The sequence below is a fragment of the Phocoena sinus genome, chromosome 8 (assembly GCF_008692025.1).
Source record: "Phocoena sinus isolate mPhoSin1 chromosome 8, mPhoSin1.pri, whole genome shotgun sequence".
In the NCBI taxonomy this organism is placed as follows: domain Eukaryota; kingdom Metazoa; phylum Chordata; class Mammalia; order Artiodactyla; family Phocoenidae; genus Phocoena; species Phocoena sinus.
In genome coordinates this window covers 26,752,528-26,778,966 of record NC_045770.1, presented here as the reverse complement: position 1 = coordinate 26,778,966, position 26,439 = coordinate 26,752,528, and the positions used below count along the sequence as shown (strand labels likewise).

Sequence of the window (26,439 nt, the reverse complement as noted above, 5' to 3'; positions counted from 1 at the left end):
ACATTTTAAAGACATACAATAGAAAGGACTTTTTGTGACTCAAGAGCTCTTGACCTCCTATTTTCATAAGCATTAAGATTGAAGATTAATTCCATCTAAAATATTAGAAAATGTGACTCTGTACTTTTTATAACCTTTAGAGAAATAGCTCTGTGAGAAATATCAACATGAATTAATAAAGCAATGAAATAAAAGAAAATTAAGTGGCACAGTACATATAGCATATTTTCTTCTAGATGTTGTAAGTAAATACATTACCACCACAGTGAAGATGGCTTTCAAATCTCCTCACAAGAAAGAATCATTTAATAAAGCTTTCAGTAAGTATCTGTTGATTTGATTTGAAGCATACAGGAAAAGATAAAATTGAACTTTGTCAGTGTGTTATATGAAAGAAAAATATCATCAAATAATGGATAACACTTGCCTTGCCCCTAATCCTGCATATCATGATAAAGCTTTAAAGGCTGTATTTGGCCAAAATTGCAGTGAATGAATGCCATCTAGTGGTTTTATAAATGTTTGCTCATATTTATTTACAATATGTTAGGTTAGCTAGACAATAACGTAGCATGTTTTATTGGTTAGTTTGCTACATACAGTTTATTTGCATAACAATATGATTTGATTCATAGTAACAACTTACCAATTTGGAGGTTTATTTATGAGAACAAGTTAAGTACTCAACTATACATATCAAAGCCAAGATATGTTTCAGAGATTTCTCCTTAATATCCAGGGACGCTGAACTAGATGCCATAAGTTTCCTTCTTCAACTATAATTAGCATTTGTAAGTGTTAAAAGTAAAAAAGCATGTAGTGGGCTTCCCTGGTGGCGCAGTGGTTGAGAATCTGCCTGTCAATGGAGGGGACACGGGTTTGAGCCCTGGTCTGGGAAGATCCCACATGCCACGGAGCAACTGGGCCCGTGAGCCACAATTACTGAGCCTGCGCGTCTGGAGCCTGTGCTCCGCAACAAGACAGACTGCGATAGTGAGAGGCCCGTGCACTGCGATGAAGAGCGGCCCCCACTTGCCGCAACTAGAGAAAGCCCTCACACAGAAACGAAGACCCAACACAGCCATAAATAAATAAAATTTAAAAAAAAAGAAATAAACAAGGAGAGAATAAATAAGATTATTTAAAAAAAAAAAGCATGTAGTATTTCTTTTAAAGTTCTCATGAAGCCAGACTATACTGTAAGGAAAAATGAAAGAGTACTCTCCTCCTGTTACACTTTTATAAAAGCAAAAAAAAAAAAAAAAACATTTGATTGATGAATTGTGTTATTATTCTATTAGAAAATGTTAATCTTAACCTGTATATCACTCAGGTTTATTCCTCAGCGAGTCCAAGAAGTCATTAAGGTTGTGATTATACGAGGTATGTGAAACTCTTAGTGTGCATTTATGGAATCCAAGAAAAAACTCTCCTACTTTCTTAAGTAAAACCTGGTCACTTCAGCTCAAACTCCCATTCTCGCTCCCTCCCACTCTACCCCTATGTTGAGAGTTTGAGTTGTTTGACATGAACAACTGAAGCTTTGTAAATAACTCTTCATGAATCCCACAGAACAGTCAATTCTAACATCTTCCTGTCAGTGGGTAAGGCTCAGAAAGACCCTCTAGTTGCTAAAAGACTTGTGCTTAAAAGACCACAGCTGGAGAAGGCAATTGAGTGCCTAAAGCATATTGACCCATTTCAGAGGCTTAGCAGGTTTTGAAGAAGAAAATCAGCACACCCAGGTGCTATGGATAAACTTGTTGAATAAATAAGCCTTAAATAAGCTCTCACTAAGGGAACCAAGCATCTCACTTTTGTTATGATTTCAAATAAATTATTTTTTTATTTTTTCCAGCTTTATTGAGATATGATTAATATGTAACATGGTGTAAGTTTAAGGAATACAACATTATAATTTGATACACAAATATATTGTGAAATGATTACCACAGTAGGGCTAGCTAACACCTCCATCACGTCACATAATTACCATTTCTTCTTAGGGGTGGGAACATTTAAGGTCTACTCTCTTAGCAAGTTCTAAGTGTACAATACAGTACTGTTAACTATAGTCACCATACTGTACATTAGATCCCCAGAGCTTAGAAAACTTGAGTGTTTGCCATTACCATTTCTATTTTAATTTATTCAGAATGCTAAAAGTTTTTTTATCATGACTGCATAGTAATAATGAGACTATTAATAGACTTCTGTCTCTTTAAAATGGGGCTCAAATATAAATATCATAAATTGTAACAAAGTCTACTCTACTGTAAGAATATATTGTGTTCTTAATTGTCCTATAAAATTTCTCCCCAAGAAAAACTGTTTCCTATTCTGAACATTTTTTAACTGTCTATATTTTAATTCCTGTAGCTCTAAGCAAAATCACTTTTAATGTTTCTTGACTCATCTAAATACAAGAGCTAGTCCAAACTTTGTCAGGAACTTGTACATTTACTTCAATAACTCTGTGTTTCAATATCCTCCTTAATAAAATGAAATAACAATAGAAAACAATTTCAGAGACTCAAACAAAGCATTTTTTAAAAAGCTAAGTAATCTTGATCAGAAAAATGTCTCTAATTTTTTTTCAATTAAAGTATAGATGATTTTCAGGTGTACAATATAGTGAATCAATATTTTCATAGATTATATTCCATTTAGAGTTGTTATAAAGTTTTGGCAATATTCCCTGTACTGTACATAGTACAGTACATAGTATATTGTACCTCTTAATCCCCTACTCCTGTCTTGTCCCTCCCCTGTTGCCTCTTCCTGCTGGTAACCACTAGTTAGTGCTCTACATCTGTGAGACTGCTTCTGTTTTCTTATGTTAATTACTTATTTATTTTTTAAATTCCACGTATAAGTGATAACAAACAGTATTTGTCTTTCTCTGCCTGACTTACTTCACTAAGCATAATACTCTCCAGGTCCATCCATGTTGTTACAAATGGCAAAATTTTATTTCTTTATGGCTGAGTAATATTTCATGATATATATATATACGTGTGTGTGTGTGTGTGTGTGTGTGTGTGTGTGTGTATCACATCTTCTTTATCCATTCACCTGTCAATGGACACTTTACTTCCATGTTTTAGCTATTGTAAATAATGTGGCTGTGAACATTGGGGTGCATGTATCTTTCTGAATTAGTGTTTTTATTTTCTTCAGATATATATCCAGGAGTGGAATTCCTAAATCATATGGTAGTTCTATTGTTTAATTTTTTAAAAAACTTCCATACTATTTTGCATAGTGGCTGCACCAGTTTACATTCCCACCAAAAGTGTACTAGTGTTCCTTTTTCTCCATATTCTTGCCAGCATTTGTTATTTGTGGGCTTTTGACGATGATAACCATTCTGACAAGTGTGAAGTGCTACCTTATTGTGGTTTTGATTTGCATTTCTCTAACAAATAGTGATGTTGACCATCTTTTCTTGTGCCTTTTGACCATCTCTGTCTTTTTTGGAAAAATACCTGTTCAGGTCTTCTGCCCATTTTTTAATCAGGTTGTTTGTTTTTTTGATCTTGTGTGGACTGTTTATATATTTTGGATAGTAATCCCTTATCAGTCATATCATTTGTAAGTAATTTTTCTCATTAACTAAGTTGTCTTTCTATTTGTCAGTGGTTTCCTTTGCTGTGCAGAAGCTTTTAAGTTTAATTAAGTCCCATTTGTTTACCTTTGCTTTTGTTTCCTTTGCTTGAAGAGAATGATCCAAAATATATTGCTATGACTTATGTCAAATAATGTGTTCTGCATATGTTTTCTTCTAGGAGTTTTATGGTTTCCAGTCTTACATTTAGGTCTTTCATCCATTTTGAGTGTTTTTTTTTTGTATATGGTCTGACAAAATATTCTAATTTCATTCTTTTACGTGTAACTGTCCAGTTTTCCCAGAACCACTTATTGAAGAGACTGTCTTTTCTCCATTGTATATTCTTGCCTCTTTATTGTAGATTAATTGACCATAGGTTCATGGGTTTATTTCTAGGCTCTCTATTCTGTTCCACTGATATATGTGTCTTTTTGGTGCCAGTACCATGCTGTTTTGATGACTGTAGCTTTGTAGTATAGTCTGTTGTCAGGGAGTGTAATACCTCCAGCTTTATTCTTTTTTTCTCAATCTTGCTTTGGCTGTTCAGGGTCTTTTGTGGTTCCATATAAATTTTTGGATAATTTATTCTAGTTCTGTGAAAAATGTCCTTGTATTTTGATAGGGATTGCATTAAATCTGTACATTGCTTTGGGTAGTATGGACATTTTTTAAATGTTAATTCTTACAGTTCATAAACATGGGATACCTTTCAAGTCTTTGGGTCAGCTTCAAATTCCCTTCATCAATGTCTTATATTTTTCAAAGTATAGGTCTTTAACCTCCTTGATGCAATTGTAAATGGGATTGTTTTTTTGCTTTCTCTTTTGCATAGCTCATTATTAGTGTATAGAATAGCAACAGATTTCTGTATATAAATCTTGTATCCTGCAACTTTATTAAATTGTTTTATTAGTTCTAATGTTTTTTTAGTGGAAATTTTAGGGTTTTCTATATATAGTAATATGTCATCTGCAAGTAGTGACAGTTTTACTTCTTCCCTTCCAATGTGGATGCCTTTTATTACTTTTTCTCATCTTATTTCTGTGGGTAGGACTTCCAATACTATGAAAATAGAAGTGACAAGGCTGGGCATCCTTGTCCTGTTCCTGATTTTAGAGGTAAAGCTTTCAGCTTTTCACTGTTGAATATCATGTGACCCGTGAGTTTGTTATAATACTAAACCGACTCTACAAGAAGAAGTGTTAAAATGGAAAAGAAAAGGCTACAATAAGTGAGAAATTATAAGAAAGGAAAAATCTCAGTAGTAAAGATCAAGCGGGATCAGAGCAGACACCTGGAGCAGGTTCAGGCACACACTGTGACAGCCCTGGTCTGCCAGTTAGAGCCCCAGGCCAATCCCAAACTGCCTCCTCTGCACTCGGTACACCCTGTTCAGGTGCAGGTCTAGGTCCCAGCCAGCACCATCATCTGCCTTCACCCTTAGTGGAGAGTTTCAGCAGAGCAAGAGGGGCTGGAGCAGGCTGCCAGTGTGGGCTGGGGTGTGCTCTGGGGCGGCTACAGGAAACTGGTCAGAACCCCAGGGAGTTTTCAATCTGCTTCCCGCACCTTTTCCCAAAAGCAAGTGTGTGTGCACATTCTTCAAAAGTGTCAATTTCTTACAGCCTCGTGTTAAGTCCAACTGGTTTACAAACCAGCTAAGGGGACTTGTCTTAGTGCAAGACCCCAGGTATGGGGTGCCCAATATGTGTTTCGAACCCCTCACGGTCGAGGGAGAATGTCCAACCCCATGATATCCTCCTCCTTTTCTGTGTCCCCTGCTAAGGATGAGGGTTCTGACCTGATTTCTTCTCTTCCCTCTCTACCCATTTCTGTGTGGATCTTTCTTACAGTCTTGTTAGTGGAAGAGCTTTTCTACCAGTTTCAGTTGTTTACAGCTAAAGTTGCTCCACATATAGATATATTTTTGATGTGTTTGTGGGGGGAAGTGAGCTTGATGTCCTCATTCTCTGCCATCTTTATCTCCCGTCAAAAAATGCCTTTGACAAAAGGTAACCCTTTCTCAGAAGATAGTGAAATTAGTACAATGAGGGTAAGGGGATGTGTTAGTAAATTTCTAGAAGGATGGGCACACTTCATATTGTGGTGACATGCTGTCAATAATTACTTCATTGACACTTCAATTTGTATCAATTTTCAAAAACTTAATGGAAATAGCTCACAATTTTCTCTCAAAATATGTTAACACACAAGTGCTTCAAAAACCTCATCTTCTGTACATGTTTTCCAAATTATTTTTATGCTATGAACTAATTAGTTCTTATAAATGTATTGCTAGTTAAAATAGCAGTTAACCACATATTCATTCAAACATCTCAAAACATGATTTCAAAACAAGTATTTGAAAATGTGTTTTAAAGTTATATTGACTTTTCTACCCTAAATTACACCACAGAAAAAAATGAAAGAATTTATGTAAATATCACTCACAGAGCTATTTAAGGCAATAGAAATATAGCAAAACTACCAAGTTAGATTTATTATATTGTTTGTTTCATGCTGCAATAAAACAAATTACATTTTGTCTCTCTAAATCCAATGGGCAATTTGGTTCAATCATCTGCAGGAAAAAACTATGAAAAGAAACGTAAAACTAAAGACACTTTTTGAGTATTTGTTGAATTTGTGATCAATTATTGATAGAAAGAGTTTCAATTTTTACTTAAAGTAATATACCATTTTGGACACTAACATTATTCATCTCACCTAGTTTTCTTCATCAATTATTTTATAGAGTAGCTCAAAATAACTTAATATAGCTGGAAACAAATGAGTTGTTTTTATATCAAAATAAGTGCCCACTATAAAGTGGGAACCTTTTCATATATTATTTATTTTCACACATATACTTTGATTTTAAATTTTGATTGCTTGCAAAAAGTCCCTAATGATTTTATCTTATGCCTTATCAGTTGGATATTTAAGTGTCAGACTTTGATTCATGTGTATAACCCAGTATACAAAAAAGCAGCAACAAACTTGATCTTAACAGTCTTTCAGGCATTAAATATTATTTGACCAAAATAGCACTTAAGGCTAATGGTTGCTCACATATTTTTAATACACCATGAAAAATACCCAAAAGTCATGCAGCTAGATTTCTGTGTTCTATAGTCAGTGAAACCCTCCTTTTCTGGAATACAGTCTGGGCAGTGGGATGGCATGTACTTTCTTCTACCTCTTCCTTTGGTCAATTGACATATTCCCAAAATAATGATGTTTCCAAAAATGATTAATGTTTTTAGCTTTTGAGAGATGGGTAAGAAATCTTCAATTGTTAATCTTGAAAAAGTAAGTGGAGTAACTTAATGCCTATGACTCTTATTCTCCTTACTTTAAATAAGCATTGGGCTGAGATGATCTTGTAAAACCCTTCTCACTCTAAAAGTCAATAATGCTATTTCCAATGAAGACTTCCTGATAATTGCATTTGATCCTGAAGCAATAAATAATTTTACACATAGGCTATATGTTGAAAAGAAGCATGAAGTAAAACCCCAGTCAAGTGGCCATTTCTGTATATTCATTCATTCTACAAATATTTATTGAATATCCACTTTATTTAGGTCGGACATTATGCTCTGCTGAAGATAAATTTATGAGCAATTTCTGTTCTAGTTAGTAACTCATCTGGTTAACTAAGGCTCAAACCAAAAGCATTTCCTAAAATCCTACTAAAATATATTCTTTCTTTTAGAAATATAGTACATATAAAATGATCAAGCATCTCAGGAATTTTGCTAGGAGTGCCAGTTCTTATTCAATACATGATGATATGAAAGGTATTGGATAGAGAACTGGAACTATATTGGCCCTAGGACAATTTATTTATTTGGCCATAGGATGTATTTAAGGAGTCTAACCAAGTATTTATCAGGAGAAGATGGTATGGGTCAACCTTACAGTATGAAATAGATGTTTAACAAAAGAATGGGAAAAATGGCTCTACAGTTGGCTCACAGTTATCTCAAACTACCTCTAATACATACTCAAATCGGTGCCCCTTTCAACAGTATTCTTGCTTTCACTATATGACAGGGAAATTCAGTGTCCCGCTAGACACTCAGATAATTGGCAAACCCAGTGACCTTGTTATACTGTTTGAAAATTAATCAAAAAAGCCTAAAAGCCATGACTGACCTCTCAGAGGTTTGTTACATCACCAAAGAAAGCCAATAATTCTATCTCAGGGCATGATGAATTAGAAAAAGGAAAATTCCTTACAAACAGAAATATGGCTGTTTGCACATAAGTGGTGAAATGTGGACATAGCCCCCAGCTAACTTATTCTAAATCCAAGGCCACCTCCTTACCTAGTACTACTTAAATGAGATGTCAGAGCCCAGACAGGATTTTTGGCAAGTTGCCAAATGCATGGCAACAGATAAGACTCTTTATTTAGAGCCTGCATTTACAAATTTTCAGAATTCTCTAACATAAAAAAATTGCATTAAATCTAGAACTCTACCCAATCCACCTCCACTTCCAAAAACATCTCTGGCTCTGAATAAAGCATCAAAAACAACCAAAGGCTTCAGTAGCCTGCCTCTTATGCCATAACTGGTTGTATCATTATCTAGAAGGAAATACACGTTTTATTTAGTTACTGGCTAATGGCCATAAAGTCATTTTTTCACACTAAAATTTTTAAAGAAAACACAAAAACAAGAGTAAGGGATAGACGAGACAAAAAGAAGCACAAAGAAAAGAGTAAAGCTACCTTCAGTTATAAGTAGTAGTCACTGAAGAAGAAATCTGATAATTGGAGATAATAGCTTTGATTATTTGAATCATCTATAGGATTAAACAGCACACATTCTAACAGTAGGAATGAGTCAACAGTAGTAGACTAGACAATTCTGCCCTTGATTCCTAATATATTAATTCAACATCTATGTGCCAGACATCATTCCAGGCATTGCAGGGCTGTACAAAGACAAGAAAGCATGTTTCCTACACTGAGAATGCTTACACTCAAGCTGGGATATCAGAAACACGAATAAATAATTACAAAACAATTTGATGGGTTCAGAAACAGAAGTATTACAAAACATATCAGGAACCCAGAAGATGTGGTGACTGAATATAATCAAGACAGTCAGAAATGCTTCACAGAGAAAACAGACATTTAAATTGAAAATGCATTGTATTTTTCCAGGAACAGAAAAAAGTAAGGATATTCCAGACAGAAACAATTGTGAAAACAAGGAGGTCTGTAAAAGCTCAGAAGGCAGATACTGTTGTGGGAAAACCCAAACAAACTTCTTGACCAACCCATAGTTCTAGCTGATAAAAATCAGGCGGGAGCAAATGTAGAATCAGAGTGTCACAGTAATTTAAGATGAAGTGGTAAAGACCTGTAGTAGCAAGAAAATGAATTCTTTGTGTTATATTAGTTTAGCTATCTGTCTTTACTGTTGACATATCTCCATCAGAGCAAGGTCTATTCTAATTATTTACCAATATATTCCCAGTGATATGAAATAGGATCAAAAAATTATTGTTAAATAAATGAAAGTCTGAATGAGCTTCACTTGAAGACACAGACAAGAGATATTTCTTTTATGTGTTCAAGGGAAGAGCACCCAATAGCACCCAGAGTTTCTGAAAGTAAGCTGTCAGTTACCTGAGAAGCTTTCTTGTCCAGAATATCTCACCCACCAAAGATGATAGGAAATTTGGGTTTTCTAGAGTTTGCTGTATAAGCTGAAAAAAGCATAAGAGTTTCATTTCCATATATTAAAGTAACAATGCATAAGGTGCAATGGGAACAAATCAGGCACTCAAATTACTACAGCAAAGAAATTATATCAGCAATTTCCTACACTACGGTACAGGCAGAGCTTGCTGCTTTTGCTTCATTATAAAGCTGCTTTTGCAAATAGAGCTTTGCTCAGTCAGGAGCTGCAACAAAATAAGAGGAACTTAAAAGACATGAGGTTATGTCCAAAAAAAGGAAAATTTTACTTCTTTCATTTTATTTTTTGCCAAATTGATTTGAATGTACAAGCCCCATTACAATTTATGGGGTTTGTTGTTTTCATAGAAAATGAAAATACATTTACATATCTCAGTCAGACTAGTATAAATTTGTGGGAATTAGAAAGGGATCTCTAATTGCCTCTTAGCTACTATTGCCATGGATGGAGCTATTCCTAATTTTGTTCTAAAATTTTTTAAAAAGATAAATTGAAAAGTAAAGCAAGCAAAGAATATAAGTTTTTTTGAAAAAGAAAAATATAGTTTTTGTCTTAAAAGAATTGTGAATTCTAGGATTAAATTGTGTTCAACTAATTTGTTTTAGTTGATGCTGCAAGAACACTTATTAGAATAGTTTCCATTATTATAGTTGTCAGAAACATTCAAAAGCTCAGCTTTAAAAAAAATATATTCTTGATAATTTTAGAAATATAAAATAAATTAGTTTTACTAGCCTTAAATAGAAAGCAGCTGCATAGAAGTATCTACTATGGTTTAGGGAAAAACAAGCACTATTTCTCTTTTTTTTTTTTTTTCTTCAGTACGCGGGCCTCTCACTGCTGTGGCCTCCCCCGTTGCGGAGCACAGGCCCCGGACGCGCAGGCTAAACGGCCATGGCTCACGGGCCCAGCCGCTCCGCGGCATGTGGGATCTTCCCAGATCGGGGCACGAACCCGCGTCCCCTGCATCGACAGGTGGACTCTCAACCACTGCGCCACCAGGGAAGCCCCTACTTCTCTTTAAATAGAAAAGAGAACTTCATAATTTATTTCAGTAGAATTTTGCATCTACTCTTCAAATGTTTAAAAGACAGTGAAATTAACAAAAAAGAAGTAAAACATTCAACAGTACCTTTGAGGACACTTTTTCTGAATCTTGTAAACACTATAAATATATTTACTCTTTATAAATCCTAGAGTATATTAAATAGTTCAGTGATAAAGTATGCTATCTGCCAGTAGATGAAGTGATTAATCTTTTTGATCACTTTGATTCAGTCAGAAAGGTAAAGGAACAAATTCATTCCTAATTCTCCCTTTAAGATCAACCATATAATCACTCAATACTCCCCTACTGATTTTCTGTGTTTTCTCTGAGCTCATATACAACCAATGCCAAGTTTAAAATCAGATTGTGGCAGAAAATTAAAGTGGTCTTGTTCTTACAAAAAGGAAAAAAGAAGGAAAGAAAGAAAAAGAGAAAGAGAGGGAGGGAGGAAGGGAGGAAGGAAGGAAGAAAATAAAGGTTCACATAATCACTGGCAAATGGAAGAAAGATCAAGATTAGATATAGGGAATTTATTTTCTATTTTTTAAGGTTTTTTTCTAGGTCACATACCAAATGATTGTTACATTTTTCCAAAGTCCAGGCTTAAATTGTATCTGTACTTGCCCTATGTCTTTCCCTTTAAAACCATAGAAACTATACTAGAAATATATATATTTGAATTCTATTTTATAATTAATTTGTGTCTATTTCTGCTGATTGCTATCATAATGTAAACTTAAAAGTCAAATATTCTGTGTAAGATTATAATATATTACAAATATCTTGCAGCTAACAGAAGAGAAACAATTTTTCTTGTCTCTGCCCACCCCACACTATCATTTTGCTTTCTTAACATGTATACAACACTCATCTATTTGCTCATTTATTCAGCAAACATTTATCCAATACCTACTAATTTCCAAGCATTGTATACAAAGTTAATCAATTTCAATCCAGGGACCAGGACAAGGTGGCAGAGTAGGAAGATCCTCGACTCACTTCCTCCCACGAACACACCAAAATTACAACTATATGTAGAGAAACTATATCTGAGACCAACCTGAAGACTAATAGAAAGACTTCCACAACTAAATATATAAAGAAAAAGCCACATTGAGTTGGATAGGAGGGGCAGAGACATGCTCTAGCCAGAACCCACACTCCGTCACTGCAACTCATTGCTGGAAGGAATATCATAGGCTCAGAGGTCGCCCCTGAGGAATGAGGGCTCCAAACCCCACGTTGGGTTCCCCAGCCTGGGGAACCTGCATTGGGAACATGAGTCCCCATAATGTCTCACTTTGAAAACCAGCAGGGCTTATTTCCAGGAGAGCCAGAGGGCTATAGGAAACTGAGAATCCACTATTATAGGGTTCACACTTAAAAACTTACCCTCTCCCAATTCCCAGCACAGAGACAGTAGTTTGAAAAGCACCTCAGTCATACATGAAGGAGATTAATCAACTAATTTTAGAGCATATGCCTGAGGGGCAGGGCTCTGTTGGAACTTTCTCTGGGTACGGAGGAACTGGTGGATGCCAGTTTGGGGGTGTGGGGGGGTGGAGGTTGTGGCTCACTGTCCACCTTGCTGGCCCAGCACTATCAGGTGTCATTTCTGGTTCTCCCTATCTAATCAACACCACTCACTTTGCCTTGCATTCGACTTGCTTTGGACCAGATCCAACCAGCAATCCCCCAAAGCAGACTTGGCAGTCTCCCTCAGTAGGCACTGGAGCCCCTCCAAAGTGGCTCCCCACACCACCAGTCCTGTCAGGCACCCATGACTTTCACTGATGCCCCCCAAAGTGGCTCCACAGAAGGGCCCAGCCCAGCACGTAAAAGCTTTTGTAACAGTTGCAGCTGGGCCTTAGAATCAGACTCACCAAAGGCCAGCTCCACAGAGCAGCTCTCCCACAGTAAGCCACAACAAGAGGGCACACACACCCAACACAGAGGGTACTCCTGGAGGACCTGACTCTGACGACCAGGGAGACCATGCTGCTGAACCCCAAAGGATACCTTCTACACAAGGCCACTCTTTCAAGACAGGGAGATATAGCTGATCTACATAATACATAGAAACAAACACAGAGAGTTAGACAAAAGGAAGAGATAAAGGAATATGTTCCAAATGAAAGAACAAAACAAAACCTAAAAAAAAGAGCTAAGCAAAATGGAGAAAAGCAATCTTCTAGATAAGAAGTAATGGTCAAAGTAATGGTCATAAAGATGCTCATTGAACTTAGAGGAAGAATGAAGAAACACAGTGAGAAATTTTTTTACAAATTGAACTATTTATGAAGCAATTATTGATGAGAAGGACCTGAAGACTAGCAGAAAAGATCTTTTACAACTAAAGATATAAAGAAGGAACTACAACAAGACTTATAGGAGGGGTGGAGACACAATATAGTCAAGTCCCATACCCCCAGTGGTTGAGCCACAAACAGGAGGATAATTACAATTGTGGCAGCAATTTTGGGAAGCTCCTTCTACCACATGGACACTGGTGCTAGCAAATGCTATTTTGGAATCCTCCTTCCAGCTTATAGTACCAGGACCTGGACTTGCCCACCAGCCTGTTGGCACCAATACTGGGATGCCTCAGGCCAAGCAGCTAACAAGGCAGGGACACAGCCCAATCCATCAGCAGGCTGACTGCCATAGCTTCCCCTGAGCCCCCAGCAACCCTAGGACCTGGACCTGCCCACCAGAAAGCCCAGGACCAAGACCCACCCACCAGTGTTCTGGCACTAGTCCCAGTATCCCTGGAGCCCTGCAGCCAGAGACCCCAGGACCTGACTCCACCCACCAGTGGGCTGACACTAGCCCTGGGACCAGCCTAACCCATCGCTGGGCAGGCACAAGTCCCAAGGCCCCTGGGCCCTGGCTCTACCACCAGCCAGCTGAAACCAACTCCAGGACATCCAAGACCCTGCATCCAGAGACCCTGGGACTCCACAGGACTCTGCTTTGCCAGCAATCACCTCTAGCCCCAGGCACCCCACTTCAAGGGGCCAACACCAACTCTGAGATCCCTGGAGTCCTGAGCCAGAGACCCCAGGACCCACCCACCAGCAGGTCAATACCAGCTTTGGGACACCATGCATGCCATAGCCAGTTGTGTCAGGAACTGGCCTTGCCTATCAGTGGACAGACACCAGCTCCAGGATCTCCAGGGTACTGTAGCCAGAGACTCTGGAACAAGACTCCATCCACCAGCAGGCCAGCACTAGCCCTAACGACTTCTGGGCCCCAGCCCTGACGATCAACAGGACAACACCAGCTTTGTGACACCTTGGGCTCCTCAACCACACACTGGGACCCAGCCCCACTCACCCATAGGCCAGTGCCAACTTTGGGACATCCCAGATCCCACAGCCACCCATTTCAGGAGCTGACCTTTCCCACCACGAGGCCAAAACTAGATCCAGGACACTTGGTCCCAAAACCACCCACCCAAGGACTTAAATCCACTCATCAGCACTAGCCCTGAGACACCCCCCCCCAACCAGGGCTCTACAGTCAGCCAACCCATGACCAGACCCCACCCACAAGCAGCTGGCAGCCTGTAAACAAGGGCAGAGCCTGACAACCAATTGGACCAGGTGCCAGCCATGCTAACCAGATCACCCATTGTAGTTAACCCACCACAACAGAAGATCCCATGCAGCCCACAGAGGGGGAACCTCTAAATATATAGCTCTTGTGGCCAGAGGGGAGTGTGCTACTGGGATGCATAAGACATCTCCTAAAAAAGACCACTTCTCCAAGATTGGGAAATGTAATCAACCTACCAAATACATAGAATTAAAAACAGATAATTAGGCAAAATGAGGTTACAAAGGAATGCATTCCTAAAGAAGGAACAAGATAAAACCAGGGAAGAAGAACCTAGTGAAGTGGAGATAAGCAATCTACCCAATAAAGGGTCTTAGGTAATAATCATAAGGATGCTCAAAGAACTCGAGACAAGAATGGATGAACACAGTAAGAATTTTAAAAAAGAGTTAGAAAATATAAAAAGGAACTAACCAGAGTAAAGAATACAATAACTGAAATAAAAATACACTAAAAGGAGTCAACAATTAATTAGATGATACAGAAGAATGGACCAAAAATACAGAGTAGCAGCTATCACTGAAACTGAACATAATTTTTTTTTTTAAATGAGCACAGTTTAAGAGACCTCTAGGACAACATCAGGCATACCAACATTCACATTATAGGAGTCCTAGAAGGAGAAGAGAGAAAGAGGCATGGAACATATTTAAAGACAGAATAGCTGGAAATTTCCCTAACCTGGGAAAGGAAACAGACCTCCAGGTCCAGAAAGCACAGAGGGTCCCAAACATGATCAACACAAAGAGGACCACACCGAGACACACTGAAATTAAAGTGGCAAAACTTAAAAATAGAAAATATTAAAAGCAGCAAGAGAAAAGTAACAAATTATGAACAAGAGAACTCCCATAAGGCTATCAGCTGCTTTTCAGCAGAAACTCTGCAGGTCAGAAGAGAGTGGCACAATATATTTAAAGTGATGAAAGAATAAAACATGCAACCAAGAATACTCTACTGAGCAAGGCTTTCATTCAGATTTGAAGGAGAGATCAACAGTTTTATATCACAGTTTTAGATCACAAAATAGTCCACAAAATAAGTCTCAGTAAATTTCAGAAGATTGAAATTACATCAAACATTTTCTAACATGATGCTATGAGACTAGAAGACAAGCAAAATCCAAAAGGGTTCAGCACCACAAAAACAGCTTTACAAAAAATGTTAAGAGACTTCTCTAAGCTGAAAAGGCCACAACTAGAAATATGAAAATTGTGAAAGGAAAATCTCATTAGTAAAGGTAAATACATAGTAAAGATAGAAAACCAACCATGTATAAAGCTAGTAGGAAGGTTAAATGAAAAAAGTGATAATATCATATATATCCACAGTAAACAATTAAGGAATACACAAAACAAAAAGATGTAAAATATGATGTCAAAAGCACTAAACATGAACAGGAGAGTAAAAATGCAGGGTTGTTAAAATGCATTTGTACTTAAGAGATTAGCAACTTAAAATAATCACATGTATCTATATGAATTGCTGTATACAAACCTCCTGGTAACCACAAACTAAAGATATATAATAGATATACACATTAAAAAAAAACAGAAAAGAGTTCAAGCATTACACTAAAGCTAGTCATCAATCACAGTGCAAGAGAGCAAAAGAAGAAGAAAGAAACCAAAAAAAAAAAAAAAAGAACTACACAAACAACACAAAGGCTGTTCCTTCTACAGTGTAGATTAGCCACTTAGTAGCTGTTTCTATACTCTTCCAAGTAACTAGGCTATTAACTTCCTTACTATTTGTAATAGTATATCCCCAACTTTCTGATCTAGCACTTAACCTAAACTCCTTAACTCTTCCTTGACCTGAGGAATACCATGCTAATCAGTTGTGTTACTTCGCATGTACCTGTGCTTAACAGCTAGAACAGTGAACCAGTACATGGGAGGGAGAAGGAAGAGTGCCTTAGTCACTCTGGGGGCAGTTTAGGTGCTGTGGAATTAAACCTGTTCTAAGTGTACTTGTATGCATTAATTGTATTGTAATATTATTTGTTGAATGTAGTAATTACATATATATGAATTTATTGCTGTAATTCCTGACAACATCCAAAAAATAAAATCTTCCCAAATCATAAAAATACCCAAAGTCAATTAACAAAATGGTAATAGGTACATACCTATCAATAATTACTTTAAATGTAAATGTACTAAATACTTCAATCTAAAGACATAAAGTGGCTGAATGGATACAAAAACAAGACCCATATATATGCTACCTATAAGAGACTCACTTCAGATCTAAAGGCACAGCCACACACAGACTGAAAGTGAAGGGATGAAAAAAGATATTTCATGCAAATGGAAATGAAAAGAAAGTCAGAGTAGCAGTACTTATTTCAGACAAAATAGACATTAAAACAAAAATTGTAACAAGAGAAAAAGAAGAACATTACATAGTGATCAAGGGATCAATCCCTTGAGAAGGTATAACAGTTGTAAATATATATGCATCCAACATAGGAACACCTAAATACATAAAGCAAATATTAACAGACATAAAAGGAGAAGTTGACAGTAATACAATAATGGTAAGGGACTTTAACACCTCACTAACATCAATGGACAGATAATTCAGAAAGAACAGAGAGAAAATTAATAAGAAAACAGTGACCTTAAATGACACATTAAACTAGCTGGACTTAATAGATATGTATAGAACATTCCATTCAAAAGCAGTATTCTATCCATTTTTTTCAAGGATACATAGAACATCCTCCAGGTTAGATCACATGCTAGGCCACAAATTTAAAATTTATTTTAAAGTAAATAAATTTAAGAAGTAAATTTAAGAAGATTGAAATTATATCAAACATATTTTCTAACACAATGCTATGAAACTAGAAGTCAATTACAAGAAAAAAACGGCAAAAAACACAGAGAGTTAGAGGCTAAACAATATGCTACTAAACAACAAATGTATCACTGAGTCAATCAAAGAAGAAATAAAAACATATCTGGAGCCAAAGAAAAATGAAAACACAATGATCCAAAACCTATGGGACAAAGCAAAAGCGGTTCTAAGAGGGAAGTATAGAGTGGTAAAAGCCTACCACAAGAAACAAGAAAAACCTCAAATAAACTACCTAATCTTACACCTAAAGGAACTAGAAAAAGAAGAACAACAAAACCCTAAGTTAGTAGAAGGGAATAAATCATAAAGCTCAGAGTAGAAATAAATGAAATAGAAACAAAAAAAACCCACAACACAATAGGAAAGATCAATGAAATGAGAAGCTGGTTCTTTGAAAACATAAACAAAATTGATAAAACTTTAGTGAGATTCATCAAGAAAAAAGAGAGTGGGTCAAAATCAATAAAATCAGAAATGAAAAAGGAGAACTTATATTCAACACCACAGAAATACAAAGGATCATAAGAGCTTACCACAAACAATTATACACCAATAAAATGAACAACCTAGCAGAAATGCACAAATTCCTAGAAATGTACAATCTCCCAAGACTGAACCAGGAAGAAATAGAAAATGTGAACAGATCAATTACCAGTAATGAAATTAAATCAGTAATTTAAAAAAACTACCAACAATCAGACGTCCAAGAGCAGATCACTCCACCAAACATTTGGAGAAGAGTTAATACCTCTACTTCTCAAGCTTTTCCAAAAAAATTGCAGAGGAAAGAATGTTTCTGAACTTATTCTACAAAGCCAACATCACCCTGACACTATCCAGACAAAGATATCACAAAACAAAGAAAATTACAGGTCAATACTCCCAATAAATATAGGTGCAAAAATCCTCAATGACAAATAATTCCATGATACATTAAAAGTATTATACATCACAAAGTGGGATTTATCCCAGGGATTCAAAGATGGCTAAATATCCCTAAATCAATCAATTTAATACACGACAATAACAAAACAAAGGATAAAAATCATATGATTAGCTCAATAGATGCAGAAAAAGCTTTTGAAAAAGTTCAGCATCCATTTATGATTTAAAAAAAACTCTCAATAAAGTTGTTATAGAGGGAATATACCTCAACTTAATAAGGCCATATATGTCAAGCCATCAGCTAACTTCATACTCAAGGGTGAAAAGCTGAAATCTTTTCCTCTAAGATCAGGAACAAGTCAAGGATGCCCACTCTCACCATTTTTATTTAACATAGTATAGGAAGACCTAGCCACACTAATCAGACAAGAAAAGTAAATAAAAGGAATCCAAGTGGGAAAGGAAGAGTAAAACTGACACTGTTTGCCGATGACATGACTATACATAGAAAATCCAAAAGGCACAACCAAAAAATCCTAGAACTCATCAATGAATTGAGTAGAGTTGCAGGATTCAAAATTAATATACAGAAAACTGTTGCATTTCTATGCACTAACAATGAACTATCAGAAAGAGAAATTAAGAAAACAATCCAATTTACATCAGAAATAATAAAATACCTAGGAATAAATCTAATAAGGAAATAAAAGACCCATACTCTGACAACTTTAAAACATTGATGAAAGAAATTGAAGACAGTACAAATAAATGGAAAGATATATGGTGCTCATGAATTGAAAGATTTAATATTGTTAAAATGTCCATACTACCCAAAGTAATCTATATATTTAATGCAATCCCTATCAAAATACTCATGGCATTTTTCACAGAACTAGAACAAATAATCCTAAAAATGAAACCACAAAAGACCCTGAATAGGCAAAACAATCTTTAGAAAAAAAAGAACAAAGCTGGAAGTATCATGCTCCCATACTTGAAATTATACTACACAGCTATAGCAATCAAACTGTATGGCAGCAGTCCCCAAACTTCTTGGCACCACAGACTGGTTTCATGGAAGACAATTTTTCCATGGACCAGAGGGGAGAGGATGGTTTCAGGATGATTCAAGCACATTACATTTATTGTGCACTTTATTTCTATTATAATATATAATGAAATAATTATACAACTCACCATAATGCAGAATCAATGGTAGCCCTGAGCTTGTTTTCCTGCAACTAGATGGTCCTATCTGGGGGGTGATGGGAGACAGTGACACACGAAATGTGTTGTTTATGTCCAGTCTACTCCATAATCTCTTTTTGGTTGCTGTCACTGCTGAAAACCCTGCTTCAAAATGATAGGATGTAGGAAATGAAAGCAGGCTTTTCAGTGCTTTTGTGGCACTCTCAAGATATTCCACCTTGAATTTAATCCAGAACGTATGGAGATTTGAAGTTGTCTCAAACATACTTTTAAGGCCACCATCATTTGCAATCTCAAGCAGTTGATCCTCTTTTAGCAAGACAAAGTTGATTCACCTGGCTTATTCACAAATGGTCTTGGATCCATTCCTTCCCAGTTTGGGGGTCTTTTGTGGTTGGGAAGTAATGCTCAAACTCTGGAAACCTGAGATAGGTGATCATGCACCAGCTAGGAGAAAGAAGGCCCTGGCTCAGTCTCTTTCAAAATCTCTGCTAATGTTTGAAACATGTCAAAAATCCCAAAGTTCACTCATCGCCCCCATAATTCTAGTTTGGCTTTGAATGCAGCCACTTGATCTGCCAACTGGAACACAGTTGTCTTTCTCCCCTGAAGTGATAGATTGAGTTCGTTGCACAGGTTGAATACGTCACACAAGAAAGCAAGTTTTGCAACCCATTCTATGTCACTGAAATGTACTGCCAGTGGTGACTGTTTTTCTGAAAGAAATCTCTGAGGTAGCCTTGTAACTCAGAAACTCTGGCCAGTGATCTACCTTCAGAATGCCATCTCACTTCTTTGTGTAAGAGAAGACATGTGTGCTCTGAGTCCATCTCCTCACAGAGCTGTGCAAACAGAAGTGAGTTAAGGGCATGTACTTTTATGTGGTTGATAATTTTAATCACATCCTACAAAACGTTGTTAAGTTTAGGTGACATTTTTTGGCTAACCAGCATTTCTCTATGGATGACACAGTGCATAGAATCACATTCAGAAGCAATCTCTTTGACCCAAGTAGTGAAAGCAGAAAGTTGTCCAGTCATGGCAGCTGCTCTGTCTGTGCATACACTGACACAAAATGACCAATTCAATTTTCCTGATATGTAATCATTCAAAGACTTGAATAGTTCTGCAGCTGTGCTGTTGGTTAAGTGCACATAACATATCCTCATGCACATCCTCCTAAAAAATATATCACACAAAAAGAAGCATTGTTGCCTTGTTGTCAACATCAGTAGACTCGTCAACCTGGATTGTGTGCCATGGTGACTCATTAATCTTCTCTAACAATTGTACCTCAATATCTCTGCTATTTCATCAGTTCATCCAGTTATGGTGCTAGCTGAAAGAGGAATACTCTTGAACTGAACCTTTTGAACTGCAGCCTCTCCTAAAAGTTCACAACAAATATCCTTAGCAGCAGGCAGGATCAACTCTTCACGAATAGTAAAGGGCTTCTTAGCTTTAGCAATGTGGTTAGCCACTAAGAATGATGCTGTCAGGGCAGACACATTTGGTGAAGTGGTGGCCTTCAATAATTGCTTCTGCTCTTAGTATTCATGCTTTTTTCTTTTGAAAAACTCCAAAGCCTTGTCTTTGAATGCAAGGTGCTTGGAGAATGTGAATCACCTGTTGCAATGAACCCATAATTTAAGTAGGACTCTTGCTATTTTCTTTTAAATGCAGCTTTCATTTTGTTGCCAGTCTTAGAGTCTTCTGCTGTCTCATCATTGGGTCTTTCCCCTTTTTCAAAGAAGCTCTCCAGCAACATTTGTTTTTAACTCATTTTGTCTAGGGTTAGCTTGTGGGCTTACCAAAACTGTGACTGAGACAAGTGTGCAGTGAGGAAAAGAGGTGCAGACAGAAGTGGTAAATAAAATAATGGATGGGCCATGCACGGACTAAAATAAGTGTTGGATTCTGACTTAAAGCCTGCCACCATATGCAACTGTACAATTGAAGTACATCAACTCACTTGCCACTATAAATTCTTCCACCAGATGCAGCTTGTCACTTGCCACTCACTGTTAGAGTTTTTATTTTGGCTGCATTGGGTCTTCATTGCTGCGCATGGGCTTTCTGTAGTTGTGGCGAGCGGGGGCTACTCTTCATTGTGGTGCACAGGCTTCTCATTGTGGTGGCTTCTCTTTTTGTGAAGCATGGGCTCTAGGCATGAGGGCTTCAGTAGTGGTGGCACACAGGCTTAGTAGTTTTGCCTCGGGGGGTCTAGAACACAGACTCAGTAGCTGTGGAGCATGGGCTTAGTTGCTCCATGGCATGTGGGATCTTCCCAGACCAGGGATCAAACCCTCGTCCCCTGCATTGGCAGGTGGATTGTTAACCACTGCACCACCAGGTAAGTCCCTACTGATAGGGTTTTGATATGTCTCTACAAGCAATTGATTTATTATGGTCTCTGTTCAGTCAAACCTCTCTACTAATGATAATCTGTATTTGCAGCTGCTCCCCAGTGCTAACATCACCGCCTCAGCTCCACCTCAGATCATCAGGCATTAGATTCTCATAAGGAGTGTACAACCTAGATCCCTCACATATGCAGTTCACAGTAGGGTTTGCGCTTCTATGAGAATCTAATACTACTACTGATCTGACAGGAGATGGAGCTCAGGCAGTAATGCGAGTGATGGGGAGCAGCTCTAAATACAGATGAAGCTTCACTTGCTTACCCACCACTCACCTCCTGCTGCACAGCCCAGTTCCTAACAGGCCACAGACCAGTATCTATGGCCCAGAGGTTGGGGACCCCTGCTGTATGGTACTGAACAAACAGACAAAGAGATTGATGGAACAGAATAGAGAGCCTAGAAATAAACCCACTCCATATAGTCAGTTAATCTATGACAAAGGAGCAAGAATACACAATGGGAAAGACAGTTGCTTCATTAAATTGTGTTGGTAAAACTGGACAGCTATATTCAAAAGAGTGAAACTAGATAATTTTCTCAAACCATATACAAAGTAAACTCAAAATGGATTGTAGACTTAAATGTAAGACCCAAAGCCATAAAACTTCTAGAAGAAAAATGGAACTAGGAACACCTTGCATGTATGTTCTTATTCAATTAAGTAATATGTTCAGATAGATTATTTGAAGAAAAGGAACTGTGTTTTTGTTTCATCATGAGAAAGATGTTTTTTTCTCATAAACAAATTTTGCATTCATCAAATATCTAATATGATTTAAAATGTCACTCACAAATATCTGTTTTATTCATTTTTCTCTTGCACAAGATAAATTAATATTGGCCAAAAATATATCATTTTTCTGAATTGCTTTGGCCTAAGGAAGGCAACAGGGTGTAGTGAAAAATGTATGAAAATTCTAGTCAAAAGACCCAGGCTGGAGTCCTACCTACATCACTTAATAACTGTATTTATTCTGTGTTTCTGTTTATGAAAGCAAAGAATTGCCTCCTCCACCTACATCTCATTAAAATTATTTTTTATATAGTTTCTTTAAAAAAGGCTGTTAATTAAAGAAGAGCATGCTCCTCACTGGTTCTTTCAATCTATAGCGTGCATTTCAAATTCATAACCACAAATTCCATAGAATCTTTTTTGCCTTTTTGCAAATATTTTAAATCACTAAATTAAAATGCAGTTAAAATGGATATCTGCTAAGAGATGTTCATAGTTAACATGAATGAGAATCATTTTAGCCAAGCTTTATGGGTATAGAATTTTAGAACCACCATAATAAGCAGAGAGAAGGATATACTCTACAATGTGCATTTCTGAAGCTATTGGCAGTTACCATAATGAGATGGAGTGTCATGGAGTGGAAATGAAACACCCACATATCAGCACTTGCTTTTCACTCATAGTTCTATGACCCTATTCAAATTATATTGCTTATAGGGCCCTGAATGAGAGAGAGGTGTATATAAAGTGATCTGTGATCTGAAAGGATGAAAGTGAAGAAATTTTTTAACATTTGCAATAAAGTCAAAGAAAGAAACAAAAACAAACCAGTACTAAGAATGGGTGTCCTTAAGGTATATAAGACAATATGAAGGAGGAAATCATGAATCAGGAATATAAAGGTACTGGTTCATTCCTATTTCCCTATATAAGAGAATAAAGCTTTTTCACAAACTTTAGATATCTAAATAAAAGTATTTTATAAAACTTGAATCCTTGATTATACATACAGACTAGGGACACAGAGTATAATGTAGATGTGCTACACTACAGAGATGAAAAGTTTGGGACAATTTGCCAACAAAAAGTAATTGTTTTTTACATTATTGATTTCACTACCACACTGGTAAGTTTTTTATTGGGAGGCTGTCTTAGTTTGGTTTCCCCTAGAAACAGATCTTAAGACAAGGATGTATGTGTAATCAGTTGGTTTAGGAGGGGAAGAACACACTAGGAGCGGAGTGGAGAAACGCAGTCAATAAAAGATGCCTTTATCTAGGAGATTATCATGTGAGTGACAGGGGCTTAATCTCATTTGAAATTAGCGTAAACTAATTAATGGAAGCTAGTGTAGAACATACATGTCAGAATCTTCTCACTTGTGAGGCAAGGAGTTGAGAGTATTTATGCACCAGCTTCTGTCAATCGTTGTATGAGGGCTGCTGAGAAGGAAGGTATTAATTCCCTGGCACTTCTAACTTGGTCTCCCCACCACCAAGGGCAAAGTGGGCTCTAGAGATCAGAGAAGACCCTGAGTCAAGGAAATTCAGGGGCTGGCAGTTAGAAGGTGAGCAATTATGCATTGAAATAGTAAGAGGAAAAACGTAGGTGGAGCATCAGTAGTGTTTATTACATTGACTAACAATACAGACATAGGAATTTAAGTTTGTACAGGATTCTAGAGCTCAAAGAAGGGTACTCAAAATCTTTTACTTGTAGTCAGTCAATATCTGCTAGGAACTTCCAGTGAGAGAGAGATCACTACTTTAAGAGGCAGCCATCTTATTATGGACAACTCTCTTCCCCTCCCTTTCCCCTAAAAAGAGTTTGTGCTAATTAGAAACTTTTATAATTTTTAACATTTCCAAGTATAGAAGAAAATGCATATGTGTATACACCTCTTTATCTTTAAATATATGAAGAGAGTTCTCATTCCCTATTTTCTCCCTGAATCTCTTCTCACACTAAACAGCCTTAGTCCTTTTTGGTCAGGGATTCCTTCTTTTCCTCTCCCCATCTGTGCATCATACTGAGGGCCTGCTGTTATCTTACAAGTTGTAGTTTAAGTCTGCAGGTTGTTTGCAAAAGTCCTTTGCCTTATGTCTTACTTTGATGGAACTGAAGTAAACTAAACAAACTAAAGCTTTTGTTTTTATCAATAATAATATATTTTGAAACACCTTAAAAGTCAACATTCAGGAGACATTTTGGACTTTGGAATGTCTATTAAAAAAAAGTATTAGTGACAGTGACTGCCTTCACGATAATGTTTCCAACATTTACCAAGAATCATGTCCCTATCACCACCAAATATGTTGTACTCTTTTCTCCTTGTCACTGAATTCTCTGGAACATAATAACAATTAACAATTCCTGGGAGAGGAATTTCCAGCTAACTTATGAAATCAAATTAAAAGGGAAACCAAAATCATTCATACTCAAGTGTGCCATTGCAAATCTTTAGCTTAAAAAGAGTGCTCAATATAATGGTCATAGCTTTATAATAATAATTTGAGGTAATATAAGCTCTTATCTAGAAAGACATCTGAGTGCTTTATAAGTCATTGAAATATAAAGAATTAACACAAAATCAGATTGTGGATTGAAGGCTGAACTATCATTCATTTGGGAGTCTTGAGTTGATCTTAATAAGCTAGTGTTTGTGACATTTATATCCTCATTAACTTCTTTATATTTTAATCAATATTTATTATCGGTTCTCTTTTTAAAACTACCTATTCTCCTAACCAAGTGATACCACTTCTCCTTAAAACCCACAACACTCCCTTTACTCTGCTCTGCATTTCAGTCATTTCTATTTAAATCTTATACCCTTATGAGAAAGTAAACACCCTTATAACAGCAGCACTGACTTACTTTATGGTCCTTGAATCCTCTTACCCTAAACTTGTACATAGGTAACAGCTATTGAATTAAATTTATCTAAGGGTGAGATCAAGATGGAACTGTCCTGGATCCATTTTCCCTAATTTTAATAAATTAATAAATATTTAGAAGTCACATTCATAAATATCAATTATGTCATAATTTGTTAAAACAATTGTTGGGATCTCATCTGGGGTTTACCATGGTAATATACCTAGGCTTAATTTTAGAAGTGACTCATTTGACCAGCACCGAAGATACTTCTAAACAGCTGTTTGTTTCCTAAAAAACAAACAAGAAAAAGTAATTAAAGGAATCAGTCACCTTCTGTATTTTATTCTTGTAAAGATGGACTCCTTTGAAAGAGAATGATCAATGTAACTTGTATAATCTTTCCTAACCTATTAGTTAGAATTCTAAACAGACACTTGATCATTATTCTTTGTCTAGTTGCATCCTCTGTGTCTTTCAAGAAGGTAAAAAGAATGGAGATGCAGATTTTCTACTCCTACATTTTTCTGTCTCTATGAAAGGCCATAATTAATTATTGCAACCAAGTCCTCACCCTAGGCATTGTTTTCTCTTAATGACTTGGCCAAACACACTGTATGAAGGTAATGCTATTTTTCTTTTTCTTTCTTTCTTCTTGTTTTTTTTTTTGCTACTGTATTTTCTTAATGGTTTATTTTATTTATTTATTTTAACATCTTTATTGGAGTATAATTGTTTTACAATGGTGTGTTAGTTTCTGCTTTATAACAAAGTGAATCAGCTATACATATCTTTCACCTCAAGCTGTTTATTTTCCCTCTTTATAAAAGAATAACGTCAGAAATACAGAGACACAATGTTTGATCTGCATGCAAAATTAAGTCACTCAGATTTGGTTGTTTTACGGGATAGTCTTCACTTTTGTTGTGATGATGAAAGTTATGAAAAACCATACTCATGACATTGTCAGTTTTACACAGACATAAAAAAAAAAAAAAAACCTTAGACAAATGACCTTCTAGGTGTAGGACACTTTACTACAGAGTATAAATTAGGGGTTTTTTCACAAAGAAATTTCCATCTAGTGGTGGATGCTTGGCAGAGGGACCAATATCTGACCTTACACCATGGCCACACTAGGTTAGGGTGGTGAGTGTTTAAAGGCAATGAGACCTTTGCAACAGTTTGTCTAGCACATTTGTTTTTTCCCAGCCAGGATCTGGCTCAGCAAAAATGGTATTCTGTCTAACATAACCAGCCAGGTAAATAAATCTTCAGACCTCTGGCCCTTGAGTTCTCAGTTTCCAGAATATTGATACATATCAAGCTGTGCAAGGCCTTTTCTGCCAGGATTTACGTCACTTTCAGTTCTTTGTGGTTTTGTTAAATCCTCACCTCTTGGAAATGTATTACATAAGCTCTAGTTTATTATAGTTCTTTCTAGCAAT

The 26,439-nt window shown here is 36.7% G+C and overlaps 1 protein-coding gene across 5 annotated transcripts in view; it reads left to right on the top strand.

Moving 5' to 3' along the window:
• Positions 1-26,439, top strand: part of GRIA4 (glutamate ionotropic receptor AMPA type subunit 4) — a 520,825-nt gene that overhangs the window by 342,163 nt on the left and 152,223 nt on the right. The gene's annotated exons all lie outside the window — the stretch shown is intronic.